Consider the following 26,234-nt stretch of genomic DNA (forward strand, 5'->3'; position numbering starts at 1 on the left):
AAGGCAAGCATTGACATTCTGTTTGGAAAGAACTTGTCCATTTTGGACCTCACAGAAATGTTTTGTCTCAATAGTTAAAAGTTCCAAGGGCAATCTGATATCCACACAAAAGTTCTCGAATTGGATATCAGTGTGCACTGGGCTCTGCTACCAACTACAAGGAGTGCAGTCACCACAGCCAATAGGCACACATGCTACCAGAGCAGTGGCCACATAAGTAGTATTCCCGTGTAGTGTGCCCTTGACTAACACATGGAAGGCAGCAACAGGGACACCCCAACACACTTTTACCTGGCATTATGTCATCATCCAGGCATCTCAGGCATACACATCCCTGGGCACAGAAGTACCCTCAACAGCCCTTCTGCCAGCATCAAAGTTCTTCCCATCCTAAGGGACACTGCTACTAAGTCACCTGGTATGGAACACCCACAGGAACACCTCTTGATGAACTGAAGGTTACTCACCTGTGCAGTAACTGAGGCTCTTTGAGATGAGTGTTCCTACGGGTTTTCTACTCTCTAAACTACTCACCTCTACTATGGAGATCAGCAGCTCTATGGTAGAAAAGAACCTGACAGGAGAGGGGGTGTCATGAGATGAGCCCCATGTGTGTGTGACCTGGAAGGGACACTGCTGCAAAAATCTCTGGGTGAAGGCACAGGGATGCACCAACACCTGGAGTGGAGCACCCATGAGGACACTGTCTCAAAGAACCTGTTACTGCACATCCCTTCAAAACCTTGCAATTTTCAGAAACTTGGGCTAGAGTACTTTAAATCCTGCTCAGAGCCTGGTGTATCTGAAGATACTGGTATTTACTGATACAGAGTATACTCTGTAGTAAGAATATTCCTATTATATCTGAAATCTTGCACTATTTGTCATTTCAAAATGGAAGAGATGCAGTTAGGTTAGCATCTGGACAGCCAGTGTCAGTAAAGTGTTTCTTGATTCCCCTCTTGTTCTCCTTGCTTTTTGGAATAATTTTTCTTTAGTAGTTTTATGTCTCTCAGAAAGTGGTTCATAACAAGAAAATGGCTTCAAATTAAGGTAAATTTAAGCTGAAAAATAAAACAAATCCTGTATTGAGCACTGTGCAAGAAGACAGCTACTGATCTGGAAAAGAAGCTACTAAGTCTGTCAGATAAATGTAAAGCCTCTGTACTTGCTTTTGGGCCCTAAAGATATGGTTCCACAAGCCAGCAAATCAGGGCAGTAAAACTAAAGCCTGTTATTGAGTTAAGTGGTATGATTTTAAAAACTAGTGAGTGAAAAACCTGGTGTTAAATGAATCTGAGGTGCAGTGCAATAAGTAATTTGTTATCCCTAACCTCTCTGCCCCAATATACCATTTCAAACAACTTTTTAAAAAGATTATTATACTACTCTTTCCATACACACAAAATGTGTCCTGGCTTATGGAGAACAATACATTTTAAAGGGGATTATTTGCCTCAATTTGGCAGGTGTAAATTGTGAAGTGATTTTCATCACTCAAAAAGTGATGATCAATCAGCTGAATAATTAAAGCATCCCTAGAGCTTTATGAAGCCAATAGATGGTTTAAAGCAGAGACCTACGTTTCTATGGCATGATTTTTGGCTAAAGAATTTTTATTTTAAACATGATTAATCAAACTCTAAAAAGCTTTCAGATGTTTTAGTGCTTAAAGAGGAGACTGAAATAATTGATAATAGTGCAGTTATGCAAAGCCCTTAATTCAAAATCATTGGAAAAATTTCCCTTCTAAAATATCCAAAATAAATTGTTCAAGGACACTTTTCAGTTGCATAAAAGCCCTTTTTACCTTTCACCAGCACATCCGTGGACTACTCAGACTATCTAGGATTTCTTCCTTATCACTCCATGCTTCGGCCTCAATATATATGGTTTGGCAATTTATTACTGAAGGGATTGCTATGCAAACATCATGTTTTCTAAACTGTCATACAGAAGGTGTAAAATAAAATAATAGCTGCTAACTGATTTGCAGCATTGGACATGTGCCATTTTAGAATGACATCGCTTATAAAGAATCTCAGTATGAGCACATCTACACAACAGAGCTAAAGTCGAATTAAGCTATGCAACTTCATCTATGTTAATTGCATACCTTAAGTCAAAATAGCGTAACTTGGCTTTTGATGCTGTCTACCAGCAGCAAGTCTGAGTTAGAGCACTCTTCTGCTGACTTCCCCTAATCCTCATGAAATGTGAGTGACCATGAGTCAGAGTAAGACGTCTTCCAGCTCAACATTATTTCAAAATAAAGGCTTGCAGTGTATACACACACAGTATTATTTTGGAATAACATCAGTTATTCTGAAATAACACTGCTGTTTAGACTTAACCTATGGGTATTGCCCATTGAGCTATTGCACTTACATCTGTTCTCTACACATTGATGGTTTCCATCTCCATGACAAGTTTAAAATATTAATAGTAGCTTGTTGAATTTATTTGAGAATGAGCAAAATTTTGAAAGTTTTAGGTGACTAAAATATTCTTTTAAGAGGTTTCCATTGGAGTGCAGTTAACAGTGCCCTTTAGTGAATAGGATGCTGTTGCCCATGCAAATGGAGAATGTACTGCAGTCTGTAAGCCTTGAAGGGGGATGCACCTGGAACAGTAAGACAGTTAATAGGAAAGATCTCCATGAACTGAGCAGGACACACAGGCAAATGAATGACAGATACAGAGATGAATTTAATCAGCAGGCCACAACTTTCTCAGTTTAACTCTACTGTGGGGTGTGATAGCCCTACCTTCAATCTTACATACCAGGCATTTAACTGGGTTCATTGTCAGGTGCCAGGGCTCCCACCATATTACTAATTGCTCAGAATAGACATTCGTTGGCCTACCTCAAGGACCTATCTCACTTCTTATTCCTCTCATCCTCCCCCCACACATGAGGGTTGCACCAAGTTAAAACCAGGGTGATCAATAAGATGGCAGCAGTTCGGGCTGCCGCTGCTCTATTTACCTGCATCTCCACAGGTACGAGTGGTTGCAGTTCCCATTGGCTGTTGATCGCCTGTCCTAGACAGTGGGAACTGCAGGAAGTAGTGCAGACTGGGATACCACTTGCCATAGCTCCCATTGGCTGGGAATGGTGATCCATGGCCAACAGGACCTGTAACCACCTGTACCTGTGGAGGCAAGGTGAATACAGTGGTGGCGACTTGCCAAGGACTAACCCTGGTGAACTAGATCTAGTCCACAGACTGGTGTTTGCCTACTGCTGAGTTAAACAGTCTTAACTTTTCTTATATTAAACTTTCACATCCTATTCTTTTCATTATTATGCAAGGCATTTATGGAGCCTCTGGATGTCACATTATTTGGCCCAATGGGAAAGATTCCTTTTTCATCTCAAAACATTATCAGTCAGTACCACAGCATCTCCTGTTTTCGCCCAAGAAGAATGAGGGAGAGTGGAGCAGCTAGGGGAGCATGATTCTTTTTAAAAGCCCAAGAAGAGTTTAAATAGAAGGGTGAAGAGTGAGGGATGCGGTGCAAGAGCCAGTCAACACAACCAGTCCTCCCTGCCTGGCCAATGGAAGACAGAGGACCAAGGAGAAGTCCGGCTCCTCCCTCCCCAACCTTGCATTCTCACGCTGCCCCACACATTTTCTGACATAACAGACCTTCCCATTGAGAGGTAAAAGTGCCAAGAAAAGTAGATGTCAGATCTGAGAATTATAGAAACCTGCAAATCCTCATTTGAAATTGAGTCTAAGTCACCTTGATGAAAGATAATAAAGTATTGCCATTAAAGCCAGTAACAATAGTTTTCTCTATACTTTTATATTCCTGTAATGACAATTCAGATCTCTGTGATGTGTAGGCACATCTTTATGGGGGGAGTGCCAGATCTTGTCATGTTTTCATAAAGCATTTTGATCTGAATAGATGTGATCCTAAAGGGACATAAAGGTTTGTGACCCACTACAGAAGGAGACTACTGATGGACACAATGAAAACCCCCCATCGAGTTCCCACAGAACAAAGGATAGAAAGACTGTCTTCCTGAGAATTCAGTCATCTCATTGGAGAATAAAATGTCATATTGCAGAAATGACAGATTTTATACATAACCATTTAGCAGAATAGAAGAAGAATTCTGAATCAGCAGGTAATAATTATGTTGATGTGAGCAAAAATTAATGTGGTGTCATATCTCTGAATAGGCTCCTACCAAATTCCTGGCCATGACAAACATGTCATGGACTCTGAAATGTGGTCTCTTCTCTGCCCCCAAGGAATCTGATCTTTTGTGTGCTTTCACCCTATACTATACAGATTTCATGGGAGAGACATGAAAGTGGGAGTGTTTCGCAAATTGGGGGTCCTGACCCAAAAGGTGTTTGCAGGGGCTCAGAAGGTTATTTTGTGGGGATCACAGTATTGCCACCCTTACTTCTGTACTACCTTCATTGTTGGGTAGCCGGAGATCGCGGATGCTGACTGAAGGTCCACATCTGCAGGCAACAGTGCGAAAGTAAGGGCAACAATATCATACTTTACCGTCCTTTTTTCTGCACCAATGGTGTAGTTGGCTCTGCCTTCAGAACTGGGCTTCTGGCCAGCAGCTGCCACTCTTTAGCTGTCTACCTCTGAAGACAGTGATGTAGCATGCAACAGTGCATGAAGATAGCAATACTGGATGCTCCCCCAAAGTAACCTTGCAACTCCACACAACTCCTTTTTTTGGATTAGAACCCATACAATTACAACACATGAAATTTGATATTTAAATAATAAATTTATTATTTTTAAAATGCCATGACTGAGAAATTAACCAAAATGGACTCTGAATTTGGTAGGGCCCTACTTATGATATAATATTAAGATATAATATTAAGTTCATAGTCATTTAAGTTCATAGTCATTTAATATAGTTAAAAGGGTAGGACGTTTGAAATAATTAGAATAATTGCTCTCTTTTACGAACAAAAGAGGAGCCATGGTTTTCTGGTATTAAATACATTATCTCAAAATTGGTCCAATTATCTGATTGTTCCAGTTACCTGATTGTTTCCACATGTTTTCTTCACAGTCTAAAAAAAAAAGTTGAAAAATATACCTAATAAAGGTAGTTTCCATGTAGACCCAAAGACCTGGTACAGAAATCTACCATATAACCAGGAAATGCTGAACTAGGACACATTATTTATTCAGACACCATTAAAATGTACCTGGTTAGTGGAAAGTCCATTATTATTTTTTTCAGTGGCTAACAATTGAAGCATGATGTAAACCTGGCTTATCTTGACATGATATTGGCTAGGCCACTTGAGGAAGACAACAGCCATAATCAGCACTCGGAATAACCTGTTCATAAAATTGGCTGGTTCAAACTACTGTGCAAGCATGTGGACACACACACAGAACATCAGGCCTTGTCCTCTGCTCTTCAACAGCAGAGTACTGTGCCCCTGTCTGGTGTTGCTCATTTCATACAAGACTGGATGATGTAGACAAGGCTATGTGTAATGCTATCTGGACTTTATGGGCAACTTCATTGCTATGGCAACTAATACAGTAAAACCTGTGTTATCTGGCACACTTGGGGATTAGGGCGTTCCGGTTATCTAAAAATTCCAGTTATCCGAGGGTCCCATTAACCTAGGATAAACCAATGGACAATAATAGTAAAACTCAAGTTTTTAATTTTGGTAGTTTTGTAGTATGAGGCAGTTGGTCTCACATTTCTATTTTGAGTTAAAGATAATTAGTACTTCTTAAATAAAAAAAAATTGTTAAGCCAATCATGGTAAACCAAGCCAGGTCTGTGTGCCTGAAGATGTGACAGTATTGTGGCTGGGGGAAAAGCCGGTTAACAAAATTTTCTGGTTAACAGAGTGCAAGATAACAAAGGTTTCACTATACTTGTATAACCCTTCTGCCGGGTAGCACCAGCAGCAGCCAGAGCTGGGGTCAATATCAAGGGGTTCCTTTTCATCCATCCAACAAAGAACTGACTTGAGCCTCCACCGACTAACCTGGGAAATTCACACAACAGTCCTGGGTGCTTCTGGGAGGAAATGCTTCCCCACTCGTGAGCACAGAGTCTGAGTGTAGAGAAGAAACTTTTAATAACAGTAATCTATTATCACCCAACTAGGACACACATAAACAATGAAAACCCATAACATAAACAAAGAAAACCCGTAAGCAAGGTACCATCCCCGGGGTCCACAGGGCAGAGTCTTTTGCTTAAAGATCTTTAGTTTAACCCCCAACTCATACAGTGTGGTTTCCCCCAAACTTCAAACACCTCACTCATGGCTCTCTCCAGTCAGTGCAGACCCAGAGTCCATAGATACATCCTCATGACGTCTCCCCTCATTGAGCATGTGATAGTACCACCTACGTGCTGCACCTGCTGGCCACCTGCCAGCCACTCCCGCCAGCTGCCTTGCCATGTTCCCTGCTGCTGCCCCCACCAGCTGTCTGCCACTGCTCCCACTGGCCGGCTGCTGGCCGCTTCTGCCAGTTACCCTGTCAGCCACTGCTCCTGCTGGCTGCCTGCTGACCACTCCCACTGGCTGCCTATCGGCCTTTCCCACCAGCTGCCTGCTGGCTACTCGATGCTACTCCTGCTGGCCGCCTGTTGGCCACTCCCACCAGCTGCCGGCTGGTCGCTTGGAGCTACTCCCACCAGCCTCCCCACCAGCTGTTGCTTCTGGCTTTGTGATGGATTAAGTGATTTCAGCTTCTCCGTGATTTCAGCTCTTGGCCCACATTACAGTCCAGCCAAAAGATTCCAGCATCCACTGGAATAACACCTTATGGAGTCTGTTTTAGTTCTATCATTAGGACGGAGGTAGGAGGAAGGAAATAGGGCCCTACTTATGCCCCTGGAGGGCATGTAGCCTGCTGGTTCAGAGCTCTGCCCTTCCCCCCAAGTTGACTTCACTGAGTTTGGAAGGGGAAGCCTTGTTCATCCAAGATTCTTTACACTGACAGTTTCTCTACTTTGAGATGAGTTAAACACAGTCTGCTTTTCTGCATTCCCAATAACTACAAACATTGGCGGTTATATCTTACAATTCCTGCATTTAGGGTTAACATGGTTTGTGACCCCACAACAGCTAAATTGATTACAATAGGCAAAATACCATTCTAAAATTGAATATCTAGCAGGCCTAAGCAACTGAATGAACTGTATGTACATAACCACACCCAGGATTTCTTTCCCATTCCAGTGTGAACTGTATCTACATAACAACAGTTGAATACCTAGCAGGTCTAAGCAACTGAGTGAACATAACCACACCCAGGATTCCTTTCCCATTCCAGCTGGCTGTAATGGAAGCATTGATTCTGAGCCTGCTTACACATGGTAACACAATGCCATCCAGTATTCACTGTGAGAAAGTGTCTGTCTTGTTGCTAGCCAAGATCTGAGAGAACAGTGACCCAATTTTGTATGCAGACCTCTTCAACCACCTGCCGGCTCACCAGTCTTCTAGATGCCCTTTATGGTAATTTATGTTACCACAAGACAAGGCAGTGAAATGTGCTTGATGCAACCGAGTGGTCAGCAACAACAGTTGTTAATCACTCTCTCATCATTAACCCAAATATTTGTCCACCAGGCTTTGATCTGCCAGGGAACCTACGATCATCTCTGAAATGTTTTTAAAAAGGACAGGGTAATTGTATGGCCAATCTCTTCAAATGCTTTTTTTTCTAATAACCTGTGATTCAGCTGCAGTCAACTTCAGATTATGTCACATATCCTTGATAAGTGCCCACTGACTTACTTTGACAGCAGGCTCTCTACTTAGCTGATGCTGACACCATTAAATGGCTGGTCACATTTCACATACCCTGATATATGAGAAAGAGTACTACAATTCTGTTTCATTAATCTAATTAAAACACCAACTCAAATTATTCTGAAGTCTGTGCATTGGGTGGATCTATTGGAAAAAATAGATTAATCCAAAAAAGCAGACAGTTTAAGATATAAATTTATACTTAGGATGGATATTTCTTAGGGGTAAGTGTTAATATGTTACGAGTTCTGCGTGATACTTTGGGAGTTCACCCAGATGGATGAGTGACTCTGTCACCACCTCCTGTGTAACTCTTGATGTTTCTGTGCTGTGAAACTTTGGCTCAGAGCCCGGACACCAGGAGCACACTCACAGCATACTAGCCTCATTTTGGCCTCCACCAGCCTAGTTACTTCTTGCAGGGCATCACCAAGAGCCCTTCCAGTTCCGCAACTCCCAAAAACCACTCCCTTGCAGTGTCCAGTCTCATGTTTTACCCCACCGAAGTAATTAAGTTTGCTACTTCCAGAGAGATAGAGTACATATCAGCCCGTGAGTTTAGCTGAAGACCCACACTTCTGTTTCATCACAGCACTTAGTTACAAACAAAATAAAACACATTTACTAGTGACTAAAACTTAACTTCAGCAAGTTAAGATAATTGTCTAAGCAGCTTTATCACCTATAGTCAGTTCCAAGAATCTTCAACTCTCTTGTCTGAAGGATTCACTCTCTCAGTTTACAAGAGCTCTGGCTCTTCTTGTGTCCCCGAGGTGATAGAAGCCAAAATGGCTTTCTGCCTTTGCTTGTATTTTCCCCAAACCTATGGCCTCTGTTTCAAGAACAAGGAATGCTTCCCTGAGGTGTAAGCTACATTCCCCATCATAATCATTGGGCAATCTCTCCCCTCCCAGTTGTTGAGCTTGATGGCTTTATTTGCTTTTTATGTAAATGTATTTTCATTGTCTTATGAGGTGTTACCTGGCTTGCTTTACATGAGACATACTGGGAAAACATTCCTTTGGCTAGGACTGGCAGGATTTATTCAGTGCTTACAAAATACCATTTAAGAACTCTACTGGGGCCTATTTAAGGACACCCACTGAGCTAGAGGTGGAGGAGCCCCTCTGGGTGTCATTTTGGGCAGATCTTAACCCCTCCCAGTCACCTGACCGGAAGCCAGGACTATAAAAGTCCAGCCTGAGAGCTCAGTCTGGCCCCAGCCTCCAAAGGTACCAGATGTTTGTCTGGTGCTCCCTGCCTGGAAGGCTGAGGTTTGGCCTGGACTACCAGGTGTGCTTGATGAGGAGGATGGACCTGAACCCCTGAGCTTGCTCTCACCGGAACACTGGCCTGGACAATCAGCCATGCCTGACCCAAGGGACTGGCCTGAATGCCTGAACAGCCCTGAATGCCTGAACAGCCCTGCGCCTTAGGACTGGCTGGGACTGCTGGACCTGCAAGGCACCAGGACCACCCAGACCCCAGCTGAACCTGACAACCCTTGAACTCCTGAGAGACTGGCTTAACATCCAGGTGTATGCTAAGGAGGAGAAGGGAAGTGGCCCAGAGAGTACTGACAACAATTAAGCATGCCTGGGTCAGCATGTTGTGGGCTGGATCCCCGCTGACCCAGCAGCAGACTGTGCTGCTGCTATTAGGGCTCTGGGCTGGGATGCAGTGGAGTGGGTGGGCCTGCATCCCCCCTGCCACCAACCTACTGGGTGGTAGTCTTCCCCTCTCTGCCACCACAAGTGAATTGCCTGCACGTCTCCTGAGCTAAGAGACAAATTATTTACCTGTTTATCTTTGTTTGTTTACTGCCCCACCCTAACCTAGGGCCTGGGCTACAGACCTTCTGTTTCCCCCTGTGTTTCTTTGCTGTCCCTCTCTGACCAGGCCAGGGCCTCTGAAATAACTGTTTTGTTTGCTGCCCCACCCTGAATCAGGGATGGGATCCTAGACTGTGTCTGTTCATTGCCCCACTTGGAATAAGGCCTGGGTTACTGAACTCCTGAAATAACTGAGTTTGCTGGCTGCCCACCCTGAAGCAGGGTCAGGGCCATTGAACTAACTGTATTTGTTGCCCCGCTCTGGCCTAGGGCCAGGGCTCTCTACACGTGTTTGTTTGCTGCCCCGCCTGAAACAAGGCCTGGGCTAATGAACTGCTGTTTATAGATATGTTTATTTGCTGCCCTGCCCTAGGCCAGGGCTCATTACTGTGTATTGTTTGTAGCCCTGAAAGAAGGCCTGGGCTATGAGACTCCTGAACTAACTGTACTTGATTGCTGCCAGCCATGAATCAGGGCCAGGGCTTCTGAACTGACTGGTTGCCTGTTGCCCCTCCTGAAACAAAGGCCAGGGTCACAGGACTAGTAATTGGCTTCTCTTTGTTGTAGCCTGCCCAAGATCCGGGCTTGGACTACTGACTTGGGGTTTGTGTTAGTGCGCACAATAGTGGGGCATAGTGACCGCCCACTGACCTGGAGGCAGAGGAGTCCCTCCGGGAGCCCTAACTGGTTACAGAACATTTCCAGGATAGATCTATAATTCAGTATACATTGTCTGTTCATGTATCACACAACAGTATTCATGACCAGTGAGATACTGGACTGCATATGATAACTTACATGACAACTTTTAGATTATGATAACACTATGTTTGAGCAATGTGTGTGCCAGGCTCGATGTGATTTATAGTATGCTGTGCACCCTGCCAGTTGGCATTGAGGAACTTCCTTGATCATGTGCAGGTATTGCCATTGCACAGTATATTTGCACTCGACAATTACATTAACTATTTGGTATGTCCACATAGTAATGATATCTAAAAGCATCAAATGGATTAAAACCCTCACAAATTAGAAGATGTTTAATTTGGACACTGAATTTGGTTCTTCAGGCTATTATGAGTTAACCATTTGAGCTTTTAATGTTAATTAGAATATATCTTCCATTTAAATTGCTTTTACTCATTGCTGTAATATCAGGCAGGATAATTTACAGATCAGAGGGGATGGTAATTTAGATGATCAGAAAATAATTCTAGGAATTTCACCTTCATTTAGTCTTAAAATATTTGAAAGATTACAACAGCTAGTGTTGACTTCCTTCTGTCCAACTTATGAAAGAAGAAATTATGGCACAGGCTAGTTCTTAGGGAGGTGAAGGTACATATCAAAAAGACAACTGAATTTAGAAAGATTTATGCTCTTTTAGAAACATTTCATCGTACTGTCAAAGGTAATAATGTGTCAAGATCACTTATTTCCAGCTGGAACAGGGATACATTTTCAAAGCATTAAACTCAAAGAAACTGTCTTCACCCCATGGTATGAGAATTCAGTCAAGTAGAACTATAGCATCATCTATACAACCTAATGCACTTATGTAAATATGCAGAAATACTATTTGATCTAATATGCATAGTTGTGATAAGTTTAGTAAACTAGACTGGTTCTACACGTCTCAGTTATTGCAATATTTGTAATAGGTGTTCAAGTGATGTTCCCGTGGGTGCTCCACTGTTGGTGTAAGGCATGTCCCGGTGCTGTGGATTGGAGACTTTTACAGAAGTGTCCAGTCAGGCTGCGCATGCACAAGAGGCACAAGTTATTCCTGCCTTTGAAATTAGCATGCACATCCCGACTCCTCTCAATTCCTTCTTCGCCACCTTTGGCTGTGGATGGAGTTCCAATGTCTCTCCTTCACAGAAGTGACAGGAGAAATGTAGTTAATAGTGTAAAAAACTTATTATAAATTATATAATAAGAAATATAGGCATTGCCAAACTACAGCAACAAGCAGCACAGTCAACCAACCGACTCAATGCCAGTCTCTCCCAGCTTCAAAAAATGTGAAAAATGCAAGAACTCTATGCCAGTGTGATGGCCACAGTGAATGTACATGCTGTCCGGGCAAGACATATTACCTAGAAATGTGTTTATTGCCATAGTCTTACAGCAAGAGCTCTCAAGGATAGAATGGTCAGAATGCGAAAGCTGCTATTTGATAAAGTGCTAGACCCTCACCCAGATAAAGGGGGCAATAATGGCTCTGATGCGACTTCCCCTCAGGGGAAACTCTCAAGCCTTCCACCACAAAAGGTGTGCTAAAAAATGAAACCTTCACCAGCGCACTGTCTCCCTCTGCAAATCAGAATGGGAGATGAACCAGACACTTTGGGAATTGATAAATCTTGAGCTCATGAAGCCAACTTCCCAGCCACCAAAAAGGGCACCTATCAAGGGCCCCAAAACAACAAAGGTACTGATGAGACCCACAGCACTGCCAGCAACAACACCATCCCCAGCATCCTGCGAGCTCCCGACATGGCGTTTACCTCCAGCACTGAGGAAAACCAGGATGAATTCCATCCAGCCTCTAACTGCACAACCTAGCCCCAGGTCATCCAGGGCTCCATCGGCACCGATGCCTCCACCAGTGGCACAGTCTGATTCAGCACCAAGGCATAGAACATCCAGCCTCTGCCACTCCCCAATGTGCAACAAAAAGTACCCTGCATCTGTAGCTGACAGGGGATTGAAAACTAGATCCCCGCGCCAGTCCTCGGCACATCATCACTCTAGCTTCCCTTCATCAATGAGGGGTTCTTCTCCCTCACCACTCACCTATTTTATTACAATATAGTGGCTACCAGGGGGATGCAAGGAGTGTTTTCTTCTCACACATCATCCTCAGAGAGCACCTGCATCATACACAGCACCCTGACTACAGCACTACCAATACCCTCCTTGCCACCCCGATTGGCTGTACTATCCTCAGCATCATAGTCGCTGGTCCCCCTATTGTTATTATTGGGCACCACAACACAGTTCCACTGCCCCTCTCATACCCATGCAGAGATCACTGCCATCTACAGACTCAGATTTATCGCCCTCTCCAACCGAGGACATGGACTCTGAGGAGGGGCAGATTGTGGATGACCGAAGCATCCAACAATTGGAGAATGCCACCCAATGATAACTCAACTTCTGCACCTGACGAAGCAGTTATCCTAGAGGATCCCTCACCTAGTGATGACCTAAAACAGTTTCAAGATCTATTCAAAAGGGTTGCTGTCTGTGAGGAGGTTGTGCTATCAGAAGTACAGGAAAAGCAGCACAAGCTTTTAAAAAACCTCCAGAATCATAGAATCATAGAATAATAGGACTGGAAGGGACCTCGAGAGGTCATAGAGTCCAGCCCCCCACCCTCAAGGCAGGATCAAGCTCCGTCTACACCATCCCTGACAGATGTCTATCTAACCTGTTCTTAAATATCTCCAGAGAGGGAGATTCCACCACCTCCCTTGGCAATTTATTCCAATATTTGACCACCCTGACAGTTAGGAATTTTTTCCTAATGTCAAATCTAAACCTCCCCTGCTGCACTTTAAGCCCATTACTCCTTGTCCTGTCCTCAGAAACCAAGAGGAACAAATTTTCGCCTTCCTCCTTGTGACACCCTTTTAGATATTTGAAAACCGCTATCATGTCCCCCCTTAATCTTCTTTTTTCCAAACTAAACAAGCCCAGTTCATGAAGCCTGGCTTCATAGGTCATGTTCTCTAAACCTTTAATCATTCTTGTCGCTCTTCTCTGTACCCTTTCCAATTTCTCCACATCTTTCTTGAAATGTGGTGCCCAGAACTGGACACAGTACTCCAGCTGAGGCCTAACTAGTGCAGAGTAGAGCGGCAGAATGACTTCACGAGTTTTGCTTACAACACACCTGTTGATACAACCTAGAATCATATTTGCTTTTTTTGCAACAGCATCACACTGTTGACTCATATTCAACTTGTGGTCCACTATGACCCCTAGATCCCTTTCCGCCATGCTCCTTCCTAGACAGTCGCTTCCCATCTTGTATGTATGGAACTGATTGTTCCTTCCTAAGTGAAGCACTTTGTATTTCTCTTTATTAAACCTCATCCTGTTTACCTCTGACCATTTCTCTAACTTGCTAAGGTCATTTTGAATTATGTCCCTATCCTCCAAAGAAGTCGCAACCCCACCCAGTTTGGTATCATCCGCAAACTTAATAAGCGTACTCTCTATCCCAATATCTACATCATTGATGAAGATATTGAACAGTACGGGTCCCAAAACAGACCCTTGAGGAACTCCACTTGTTATCCCTTTCCAGCAGGATTTAGAACCGTTAACAACAACTCTCTGACTACGGTTATCCAGCCAATTATGCACCCACTTTATCGTGGCCCTATCTAAGTTATATTTGCCTAGTTTATCAATAAGAATATCATGCGAGACCGTATCAAATGCCTTACTAAAGTCTAGGTATATGACATCCACCGCTTCTCCCTTATCCACAAGGCTCGTTATCTTATCAAAGAAAGCTATCAGATTAGTTTGGCATGACTTGTTCTTCACAAACCCATGCTGGCTATTCCCTATCACTTTATTACCTTCCAAGTGTTTGCATAGGATTTCCTTAATTACCTGCTCCATTATCTTCCCTGGGACAGACGTTAAACTGACCGGTCTGTAGTTTCCTGGGTTGTTCTTATTCCCCTTTTTATAGATGGGCACAATATTTGCCCTTTTCCAGTCTTCTGGAATCTCCCCTGCCATGATTTTTCAAAGATCATAGCTAAAGGCTCAGATACCTCCTCTATCAGCTCCTTGAGTATCCTGGGATGCATTTCATCAGGACCTGGTGACTTGCTGACATCTAACTTTCCTACGTGATTTTTAACTTGTTCTTTGTGTATCCTATCTTCTAAACTTACCCTCTCTCTGCTTGTATTCACTACGTTAGGCACACCTCCAGACTTCTCGGTGAAGACCGAAACAAAGAAGTCATTGAGCATCTCCGCCATTTCCAAGTTCCCTGTTACTGCTTCTCCCTCCTCACTAAGCAGTGGGGCTACCCTGTCCTTGGTCTTCCTCTTGCTTTTAATGTATTTATAAAAGGTCTTCTTGTTTCCCTTTATGCCTGTAGCTAGTTTGATCTCATTTTGTGCCTTTGCCTTTCTAATCTTGCCCCTGCATTCCCGTGTTGCTTGCCTATATTCATCCTTTGTTAGTTGTCCTAGTTTCCATTTTTTATATGACTCCTTTTTTATTTTGAGATCATGCAAGATCTCCTTGTTAAGCCAAGCTGGTCTTTTGCCATATTTTCTATCTTTCCTACACAGCGGAATTGTTTGCTTTTGGGCCCTTAACAACGTCTCTTTGAAATACTTCCAACTCTCCTCAGTTGTTTTTCCCTTCAGTCTTGCTTCCCATGGGACCTTACCTACAAGTTCTCTGAGCTTATCAAAATCTGCCTTCCTGAAATCCATTACCTCAATTGTGCTGGTCTCCCTTCTACCTTTCCTTAAGATCATGAACTCTATTTCGTGATCACTGTCCCCTATACTGTCTTCCACTTTCAAGTTCTCAACTAGTTCCTCCCTATTTGTTAAAACCAAATCCAGAACAGCTTCTCCTCTGGTAGCTTTTTCAACCTTCTGAAACAGAAAGTTGTCTCCAATGCAGTCCAGAAACTTATTGGATAGCCTGTGCCTCGCTGTGTTAGTTTCCCAACATATGTCTGGATAGTTGAAGTCCCCCATCACCACCAAATCTTGGGCTTTGGATAGTTTTGTTAATTGTTTAAAAAAGGCCTCATCCACCTCCTTCCACCTGGCTAGGTGGCCTGTAGTAGACTCCTAGCATGATATCACCCTCGGTTTTTACCCCTTTTAGCTTAACCCAGAGACTCTCTACACAGCTATCTCCTACGTTCATCTCCACTTCAGTCCAAGTGTGTACATTTTTAATATACAAGGCAACCCCTCCTCCCTTTTTTCCCTGTCTGTCCTTCCTGAGCAAGCCGTACCCTTCCATACCAATATTCCAATCATGCGTCCCATCCCACCAGGTTTCTGTAATACCAATGATATCATAGTTGTATTTATTGGTTAGCAATTCCAGTTCTTCCTGCTTATTACCCATACTTCTCGCATTTGTATATAGGCATCTAAGATACTGATTTGATCTTGCCTCCCTGTTGTGCCCTGACCCTCCTTTCTCCTTGCCATTATAGGCCGTAGTCCCCCCCACTTCCAACCCATCTCCCAGTCCCGCACATTCAGCACTTACCTGTGGGCTTTGCTCACCTGCCCCCGACAAACCTAGTTTAAAGCCCTCCTCACAAGGTTAGCCAGTCTGTGTCCAAACAAGGCCTTCCCGCTCCTGGAAAGGTGAACTCCATCTCCGCCAAGCAGTCCAGCGCTCCACAAAATCCAAAATTGTGCTTCCATTGGACAAAGCAATATGGAAAGCAGCAGACAAAGTATGACAAATGTCAGCCATAGCCCTCACAACTAACTTTGTTCCAAAAACTTTGTTCCATCAAAAGGAATGGACTTTTTATTCTTACACCCTCAACCCAACTCTCTATTGGTTGATGCTGCAAATAAAAGGACTAAAAACCCTCAATACAAAACAAATACATAAGACAAAGACCATAAATACATGAAGTTGTTTGGGAGTAAAATATACTCCTCAGCCCTTCAGCTGCACATAGCTAATTACATAGCCCTACTCGCAAATCATGTCTTTGACAACTATATGAAACTAACAGAACTATGCAACACTTTCCAGATAAGAGGCCGATCTTGAAAGCCATTATCAAAGAGGGGTATACCATATCACTCACAGCCTTACAGATGGCTCTCAATGCTGCAGACACCACGGCAAGAGCTATAGCAACATCCTTAGTAATGAGAGATTCATCCTGGCTTCAAGTAGCTGGAGTCCCTAAAGATCTCCAAGCCAAGGTAGAAGACCTACAATTTGACAAGGACAAATTATTTGCCACAAAGACTGACGAGGCCTTGCAGTCGAGTAAAGACTCACACACCATCTTGCATACCCTAGGGATGTATACTCCACCTTACTGAAGGAAGTGTTATATGCCTTACCAGAGACACAAGGACACAACCTTTTGGTAGACAGCAACAGCATCGACCATTTGACCAAAGTTGCTTCTGACCACAAAACGAATGGTGAAGAGCCTCAAACACACATTATTCTACCGCTCAGGCCTTTACGCAGCAGGTTTGAAAATTTGGTCGATGGTCTGCAAAACCACTCTTCTACACCAGTGCCAGGAGAGTACAACATCCACCACCACTTACACCCTTTCTACAACCAAAGGGCAGCAATCACCACAGATAGGTAGGTTTTAGAAATTATCAGCTGCAGATATGCTATCCCTTTCTCATAGATCACCCCAACCTTTCCACCTTCTTCCATTTTCAGGGACCCATTTCCCAAAATGCTGCTTTGCCAAGAAATCCAGCATCTCAACAAAGGAGCTATAGAAAGAGCTCCCAAACAATACCAAAGGAGAGGATTTTACTCAAACTACTTTCTCACCAAAAAGAGAAACAAGGTTTGGAGGCCTATCTTAGACCTCTGCCAGCTGATCAGATACCTCCACAAACAACACTTCAAAATGGTTACACTTGCCACGATTATCCCGGCACTGGACAAAGGGGACTGGTTTGCAGTCCTCAACCTCCAAGACCATTTCCAATATAGAGTCCTCTTGTTTGGTCTCTCCTCTGCCACCAGTGTCTTTTCCAAGACCTTGGCAGTTGTAGCACATCTTCAATGAAGAGACATTACAATCTTTCCTTATTTGGATGGTTGTCTCATTTGAGGCCCCTCTCAACAGGCAACAATGGATATGATCAGATTCACAAAGGCCTTCCTCCAGTTTCTGGGGTTCATTATCAACAAGCAAAAATCCACTCTATGCACCACACAATCCCTGGAGTTTATAGGGGCTCACATAGATTCCATGACAGCATGTACCTATCTTCCCAATCAATGCTTCCAGACCATAAAAAGCCTGGTTTCAATAGTGACTATCAGCCCAACATTTCCCATTTTCACTGGTCTCAAACTCATGGGACATATGGCAGCTACCACATATATCATTGCACATGCCCGACTATGTTTTTGACGTTTCCAACTCTGGATTGTCTTGGTGTATACTCCAATCAAAGGGTACATTTAGACTGCGGGGTTTTTCCGGGATACCTCTGGTGCCACGTCCAGGGAACATGTTTGCTCTTCAGTTGTTTTTTTTTTTTTTCAGAAGAGCAAATGCTCTTTCGGGGAGCCCTGTATACCTCGTTCTATGAGGAATAAGTGCTCCTCCCAAAGAGGGAGGCTTTTCCGCCATTTGGCATCATCTAGATGGGGACAAATGGCAGAAAAGCCTCTTCTGGAAAAGCAATCAGAAAAAAGCTATAGTGTAGACCTAGTCAAACACCATTTTTACAGACACATTTTGCCTCCCCTAAAAGTCCTTACCTTATTCCAATGGTGGACCCAGGCACACAATCTCTGCAGCAGGATTCCCTTCCCGCGACACCAACCATCCAAACAAATCACTACGGATGTCTCACTTCTAGGCTGAAGCACTCTCTTCCAACAATAATATGCACAAGGGAAGTGATCCAACAATGAGTCCAGGCTCCATGTCAACCTGCTTGAACTACAAGCAGTTCATAATGCGTGCAGATGCTTCCTTCCATATATTCAGGGTTCTGCGGTGCACAGTCTCACTGACAATATGACCACCGTGTTCTACGTCAACCATCAGGGAGGAGCCAGATCACTATCCCTATGCGCAGAGGCGATTTTGCTCTGGAATTGGTGTATTCCGCCACAAGATAATCATCATGGCATCATGCTTATCATGGCCGATACTCTCAGCCACCACTTTATCACAGACCACGAATGGGAACTGCACAGTCAAGTCACCCTTGACCTATTCCAATGCTGGGGTCAACCGTGATAGACCTCTTTGCAACCAGCCAAAATTCCAAATGCCCCTGATACTGTTAGAGAGCAAGCATGGAGCCTAACTCATTGGGGGACGCAATGCTCTTCCAATGGAAGACTCACCTTTTATATGCCTTTCCTCCTATCCCTCTAATGCCCATAGTCTTCCAGAAGATACAGCTAGACAGGGCCTGCGTAATTCTGATAGCCCCAGTTTGGCCTTGGCAGACCTGGTTTCCATGTCTCTATCAACTGGCTCACCAACCTTCCTAACCACTTCTGACATGCCCGGATCTCCTCTCCCAAAGCAAGGGCGTGATCCTCCAACCCCAGCCACAAACACTGTACCTGATGTCCTAATACTTATCTAGTTCTTGGAAGTAGAGCAGCAGTGCTTACAACAAGTAAAAGCTGTACTACTTCAGAGCAGCAGAAAAACTACACATAATATTTACCTGTACAGATGGCAACAATTTAAGGTGTGATGCACCCAGAAGGAAGTCCAACCATCCATGGCTCTGCATCACTTGATCCCAGAATATATCATGCACCTGAAACAAAATGTATAACTTTCAGCATTCTGAGTTCACCTGTCCACGATCACAGCTTTTCACCCTCCGATAATGGGGTTCTCCATTTTGTCCACTCCATCTCTAAGAGGTTTTGAAAGGGCCTGCAGAACCTTCATCCACCATGTAGATCCGTAACTCCTGTGTGGGATTTAGAACTGGTTCTCCATTCATTCACAAAATTACCTTTTGAGCCAATGGCAACTTCATCACTTACCTTCCTCACCATGAAAACACTGTTCCTGCTGGCAATCATGTCTGCAAGGAGGGTTAGTGAACTCGCGGCTCTCAGTCTCATCTCTATATACAAACTACCACAAACACAAAATTATTTTACAATTCCATCCCTCCTAATGAAATTTGGAACAAACTTTGGGTATTAATGAACTAATAGTCCTTCCCATTTTCTATCCCAAACCTCATAGCTCCAGGGATAAATCTATATTCCACACTCAAGTTGTGAGAAGGTCCACTGCATTCTATGTAGACAGGATGCAGTCTTTTTGATGATCACAAAGACTGTTTGTCTCTCTTGCCAAAAAGTCCATGGGAAAATCACTTTCTTCCCAGTGCATATCAAAATTGATAACATCCTATATTACCACCTGATAATTACTCCAGAATAGAGCACTACCAACTTCTCCTAAAACTCATTCCACTAGAGCAATGGCAAGATCAGTTGCCTTCCTCAGGGGAGTCTCGCTCCAAGAAATATGTTGGGCCGCCACCTGGCAATTTAAGATACGTGCATGAAGCACTATGCAATTCCACCATGTTCAACAATGGACATTGCAATAGCTACTGCAGTCCTCTCCACGGCCCACAAAAATTAGCTGAAACCCACCTACCAATTAACTGGGCACTGCTATACAATCACCAACAGTGGAGCAACCACAGAGACCTCAATTGAAGAAGAAGAAAATTACTCACCCTATGAAGTAACAATGGTACTTTTTAAATTCACTGTACAGATCATTATATCTGGTTATATCACTTAAGGCTTATTAATGAAAGCGATGTGACTGGGTACAAAAGCTGGCTATGAAATGTGATAAGGCCCTTACAAAAACTCGGTGGGTCCTGTGATTCTTGGCAGATTTTCTTGCCTCAGAAGCTCACAGCAGCCCACACTTTTAGGCACCACACCCAGGGCTTTAATTTCCTGTTTGTTGAGCTCTTTTGATCATTGGCCAGCATATAGTAAAACTGAGAATAAGCTCTGCAGTCCTTTTCCTCAAGTGGAAATGGGGAGGTAGGTGTTGATGGAAACCCAGGCCTATCCTCTACTCCAGGTTCCAGCCCAGGGGCCTGCTTATGTGAATCCCCAACACCTGCTAGAATATAGCTCCAAGAGCCCTGGGCTACTTCCCTGCATTTCCCCTAGCATCTTCCTTCTCTCCTGTTCATCTTCCTAGTTGTGAGCTCCTTTCCTCCTACTCCCAGTGGTGGTGGTCTCCTTCCTCCCAGCTGCACGTACCCTACAGCTGCAGGCATGCTTCTTTTATAGCCAGTCTGAACTGTTTTTCTTAATTACCCCCAAGTGTCCTAATTGGCCTATGCCAGCCTGACTCTGCAAGCTGGTCAGTTAGTCCCAGGCATTCCACTGACCCTAATTGCCTGGGTTGGTTCTAAACCAACCTCTCCCCGTTACTCTTGGGGCTGGGATCTCTTCAGTCTGAGGCTTATATTTCTCCCCTCCACTATTTTTTTATAGCCTTCTGTTCTAACCCTGTCACCAAAATTTAAGTAATTTATTTTATAACTGGCAAATGGAAGAGATATACTAGCTTAGTACTTACATGCCCTTAATGCCATCATACTAAGATTTCCAAGAGGAAAACTAATTTTACTGTGTTCCTCAGGGTAAACTTGAAGATGCCAACTTTGTATTTTTCAGTCCATAATTGTAAGTTCCATTTCATAAAACTCTTGTGCCACTCAGCTAGAATTATTTGCAATTATATAAATCCACATACTGAATGCAAACAAATTACTTTCAATTGCCCTAGTATCATAACAAATAATTATTCATAAGGCTTATAGACATGCATGTACAGCATATGTAAATTGAAAAGGATTAAAATACGGACATAGATCTGTTATTCATTAAAACAGTATTATTCTATAAGATAAAAATACCCTTTGGAAAAATACAATTCTATACATAATAATTAATTCACATTGAAATCCTGTCAGCTGAAAAGTTCACTTTCTGAAAAGTGTCACCAATTGTATTAGAGTTATGATACCTGTTTCAGACCTTTGAAAACACAAACTTGATTTCTTCACAGATTATCCAATATGTTCTTGGACTGCACTGGAGACATTTTTGTATTTCAGAAGGATAAAAAAGCTACTGGGGGAAGCTGTTCTAGATTCGATTTTAACAAATAGGGAGGAACTAGCTGAAAAATTGAATTTGGAAGGCAGCTTGGGTGAAAGTGCTCATTAAATCATAGAGTTCATGATTCTAAGGAATGGTAGAAAGGAGAACAGAAAAACAGAAACAATGGATTTCAGGAAAGCAGATGTTAGTAAACTCAGAGAGGTGGTAGGTAAGGTCCCATGGGAAGCAAGACTAAGAGGAAAAACAACTGAAGAAAGTTGGCAGCTTTTCAAAGGGACATTATTAAGGGCCCACAAGCAAACTATTCCATTGCATAGGAAAGATATAAAGTATGGCAAGAGACTACCTGGTCTTAACCAGGAGATCTTTCATGATCTAAAAATCAAAAAGGAGTCTCAAAAAATGGAAACTGTCAAATTACAAAGGATGAATATAAGCAAACAACACAGGTATGCGGGGCAAGATTAGAAAGGCAAAGGCACAAAACAACCTCAATCGAGGTAGAGACATAAAGGGTAACACGAAGACATTCTACAAATATATTAGAAGCAAGAAGATGACCAAGGACAGGGTAGATCCATTGCTCAGTGAACAGGGAGAAACAGTAACAGGAAACTTGGAAATGGCAGAGGTACTTAATAACTTCTTAGTTTCTGTTTTCACCAAGAAGTTTGATGGTGACAGGATGCCTAACATAGTGAATGCTAATGGAAATGGGGCAGGTTTAGAAGTTAAAAGAAAAAAAGAAAAAGTAACTTAGAAAAGTTAGTGCTATGTCTACACTGCAGGCTTCTTGGGCAAGAACTTCAAAAAGTCTGCATTAATTGGCTCACGTAGATCCTGTTAATGTTCCCTATGGGTGTACTTATACAGGAAAAAAAAGGCATGACCGTCCCATGCCAGCTGGGGATGTGAAAGGTTAACTGGTAAGTATCATCCTACTTGGGTAATGCTTAGTGGTTCTGGTTAACTGGCTTAGTGGGGTCTGGATCAGCTCCCCACCTGCCATGGGGAGGGGGTTGCTCTGGACCTCCAGGGGGCTTGCTATTGTCTACGGTGGGCCCAGGCACCCCACAGGCAGGAGCTGTCTGTCTGTGTGTGGAGTCCATGATCACCACAGGCAGCGGCTCCTCTAGTAGTATCTGTGGGGAGTGATAGCTCAGTGGTTTGAGCATTGGCCTGCTAAACCTAGGGTTTTGAGTTCATTTCTTGAGGGTGCCATTTAGGGATCTGTGGCAAATCTCTCAGACATGTAATAGAGATAGCAGTGTGAATCTGGTCTAGCTGAAACACAAGACAGGACTATGTAGCACTTTAAAGACTAACAAGATGGTTTATTAGGTTATGAGCTTTCATGAGCCAGACACACTTCCTCAGATCAAATTGTGGAAGAAAATTGGCATGACCATTGTTACCCGGAGAGCTGGGGTAAACAATCGCTGTGCTGTGAGCTATGCAATTTAATTAAAGCCTAAGGTGCCCTCCCACAGAAGCCAGATTTGGCCTGGTATTCTGTATCTAATCACCAGGGAAACAGCTTAGAAATCACCAAACAACAAGAATTTAGGGTTAACCATATATTTTAAAGATAAGATCAAACATCAGCAACAACATACAACTTAGCAACAGTCCCACCCTAACCCTAGAAAAGAAGAAGTCAGTCACACACACACACACACACACACACACACACACACACACACACACACACACACACACACAAGGGTATACATTACATTCAAAGCGGCGATTGATGATCGATGTCCGTGACCTTCAACCTCGCGGCTAGTGAAAAGCCTTAAGGGAGGACAAACGGAGCGATCCGTCAATGGACGCTTCTCGCCTCCTACGAGCTGACACTTGGTGGGCACCGGATCCTGTCTGAGTATCCGTAAGCGAGACAGTGTTATAAGTCCCAAAGTCTTAGTGGGAGCGGAAAAGGCTTCCCTTATTCCAGTTAAAGTCACTAGCAGTGGGTAGTCTTTTCAGACTGCAGGCTGGAACCTTGGCCTCCTCCGGGTAGACGATGACGCAGGGGAACAATGATGATCACAGACGCACACACAGGGCATGAAGGGGGCCAAAGAACATGAATGCTCCTTGACAAGGGTATATAAACACTTCATGGCGGGAAAACCATGAAGAGAGCGGGGTGCAGAGAACTAGAGCTGGGTGGATATGGTACCAAACACATATGTTAAGAAGCTTCTCTTCTACCTTTCTAAAGAAAGAAGGAGGCTGTGTTGCTTTTCTAGGGAAAGATGCAGGTTACTGAGAAAGAAAACACTTATTTGGGGACATAAGACCACTTGAAAAAACATGGATGGCTGTGAAATCTGGAATAGCTCATGAGACTATAACCTCAGAATAGGAAAAGTAACTATTATATTTTATGAAGATCACCCTTTCCTCCCTTGCATGACTGTTCATTTTGAGTAAAATTGTTTAAATAAGTTTTGTTGTTAATCTCACTCTGTATATTTTATAGTCAATAAAAATGATTGTGTATTTTCCTTAATCATACATTTTATTTCCATATCAATCACTCTTTTCTGGCAAATTGATTGTGTCATTTACCAAAGCAACACTAGCAAAATTTGTTAGTACTTATGAGAGTATCTAAAAAAGAATTGCTATTGCATGATGTAGTGTTATATTCTCCCAGCATGAAAAGCGGGATAAAAGAAACAATGGTATTTAACCCTAATGTGCTCTCATATTCAAACTTCTACAATTTCTAATTCAAATGAAAATAAAACATGACTGTAGGGCATTTTGACATCTATCTTTGACCAATGCTCTTAACGAATTACATGGGGTCAACAACATTCAGGGTTCTTTGCAATTTTAAGCTGTTTATATATTTAAAATAAAAAGGAACTCTTCATTGTGCACCTCAACTGTAGTATCAAGCTAGCAACACTATTAGACTATAGAACCCAGAGCCCTCCCTCACCAAGGGCTAACCCTGAGAAACTGGATCCAGTCCATGAGCGGGTATTTGCTCACCCCTCTTGTAAAACATCTCTTTCCCATAAGCTAAAAGTAGGTTTCCTAGTGCTTTATTTAATTCTCTAGATCAGTGTTTCTTAACCTTTTTTTTTATAAAGTACCCCTTAAAATATACAGGCAGTCCCCGGGTTACATGGATCCGACTTACATCGGATCCCTACTTACAAACGGGGTGAGGCAACCCTGCACTAGCTGCTTCCCCCCAGCAGACCAGGGAGACGCAAAGCTAGCGCCCCCCCTCAGCAGACCAGGGAGACGCAGAGCGGCTTTTCTCAGCAGACACCTCAGGTTGAGAATAAAGGACTGAGGGAAGTGAGGTGTGGGAAAATAAAACCGAGCTCTGGAGAAATGTTTGGCTAGAGTTTCCCCTACAATATGTACCAGTTCCGACTTACATACAAATTCAACTTAAGAACAAACCTACAGTCCCTATCTTGTACGTAACCCGGGGACTGCCTGTGTATATAATGTACCCTCAGTACCTACAGTTTTCAGACACACAATTGTTTTCTACCATTGCAACACATTTGTTTAAACAACTTAATCGTGTTTGGGTGGGCAATGAAATTTTTGGGTGTAAAAAGTAAAAAATAATAAAGCGCTGTAAAACTTAAAACAAATTCAGTTTTCTCCAAATGTCAGTTGTGTTGATGTACTCTCCAGACTTCTCTTGAGTACCCCTAAGGGAACTCATACCACTGGTTGAGAAACACTGCTCTAGAATGTAGATCTCAGGGAGATACTCTCCAATTTCAAACAGACTGGATAAAGTCACTTCAGTTAGTTCCATGGTGCGATGTTCCCCTTGATTTTGTGATTTGGAGCGTAGGTGTATATAGTTCCTACTATCTTGTTCCTGTTCTCGATCTGCTCAGAACACTCCCTCTGCCCATCAAAGTTCTTTTTAAGCTACTAAAGTTGATGATATTGTGCTCCAGCCTATTTTGAGTTCATTCCAAAAATAAATGCCTGTGTTCACCTTCACCAGGAGATTACCCCCGATATGTTTTAAATTCAATCATAGGAATCATAAGGAAGGAAAGTCTACATTACGTAAATGTCAGAAAAGCACTTAGCTCCCTTTGTTGCACAGTCTCTGAGTCTATTCAGTCTTTTCTATTTAGTACTCAGGCAAAGTGATTTATAAGTTGAAATGTGAGTGGAATATTTCTGAGATGGAGTGAGAAGAGAAAAGCCCAAAGTGATTTATTTCTCTTGTGTTTTTTAATATAATTCATTTTTATCCGAGGTCTTCACTATGTTAAAACTACAATTAGTTGATCATCCAACTTATTGCACTTAGGTTTTGTTATGACAGTTGGAATTTTTCCTTCCAGTGAGCAAGTCATTTAACAAGGGGAAGACAACGGAGCAGTCCAAATACTTTGAAAGGGTAATGAAATAAGGACAGTCATTTGGGAGAGTTGAAGTTTTATAGATGATGTGAGAATGAAATTGATTCCCTAACTTCTTAGAATAAAACTTTTTGATTCAGCTGTTGGAGTGTATATTGTATATATCAGCTAACTTTAATTAGGGCATACTGTTAATTTAATGTTGTCCCGTATTCTATTGTTAGCTCCTAAAGTAACAGGAGACCAAATTAATCATCTGACTTCATACAGTGGAAGTAGAATGAAGCTGGCTTTTTCCTTTCAACCTATAGAGTTCAATCTTCAAATTTACCTGTACTGTAGAGGAA

At 42.9% G+C, this 26,234-nt stretch overlaps 1 protein-coding gene and 1 long non-coding RNA gene across 8 annotated transcripts in view; one reads left to right on the forward strand and one right to left on the reverse strand.

Annotated features, from left to right (window-relative positions):
• Positions 1–26,234, forward strand: part of SDK1 (sidekick cell adhesion molecule 1) — an 844,750-nt gene that overhangs the window by 159,626 nt on the left and 658,890 nt on the right. The window lies entirely within an intron of this gene.
• Positions 11,362–19,485, reverse strand: LOC142818625 (uncharacterized). Its single transcript, XR_012896186.2, has 3 exons — positions 19,391–19,485; positions 19,060–19,155; positions 11,362–11,498 (listed from the first exon to the last, which is right to left on the reverse strand). It is a non-coding gene; the product is annotated as an uncharacterized LOC142818625 (long non-coding RNA).

The sequence above is a fragment of the Pelodiscus sinensis genome, chromosome 15 (genome assembly GCF_052426305.1).
Source record: "Pelodiscus sinensis isolate ZL-2025 chromosome 15, ASM5242630v1, whole genome shotgun sequence".
Taxonomy (NCBI): domain Eukaryota; kingdom Metazoa; phylum Chordata; order Testudines; family Trionychidae; genus Pelodiscus; species Pelodiscus sinensis.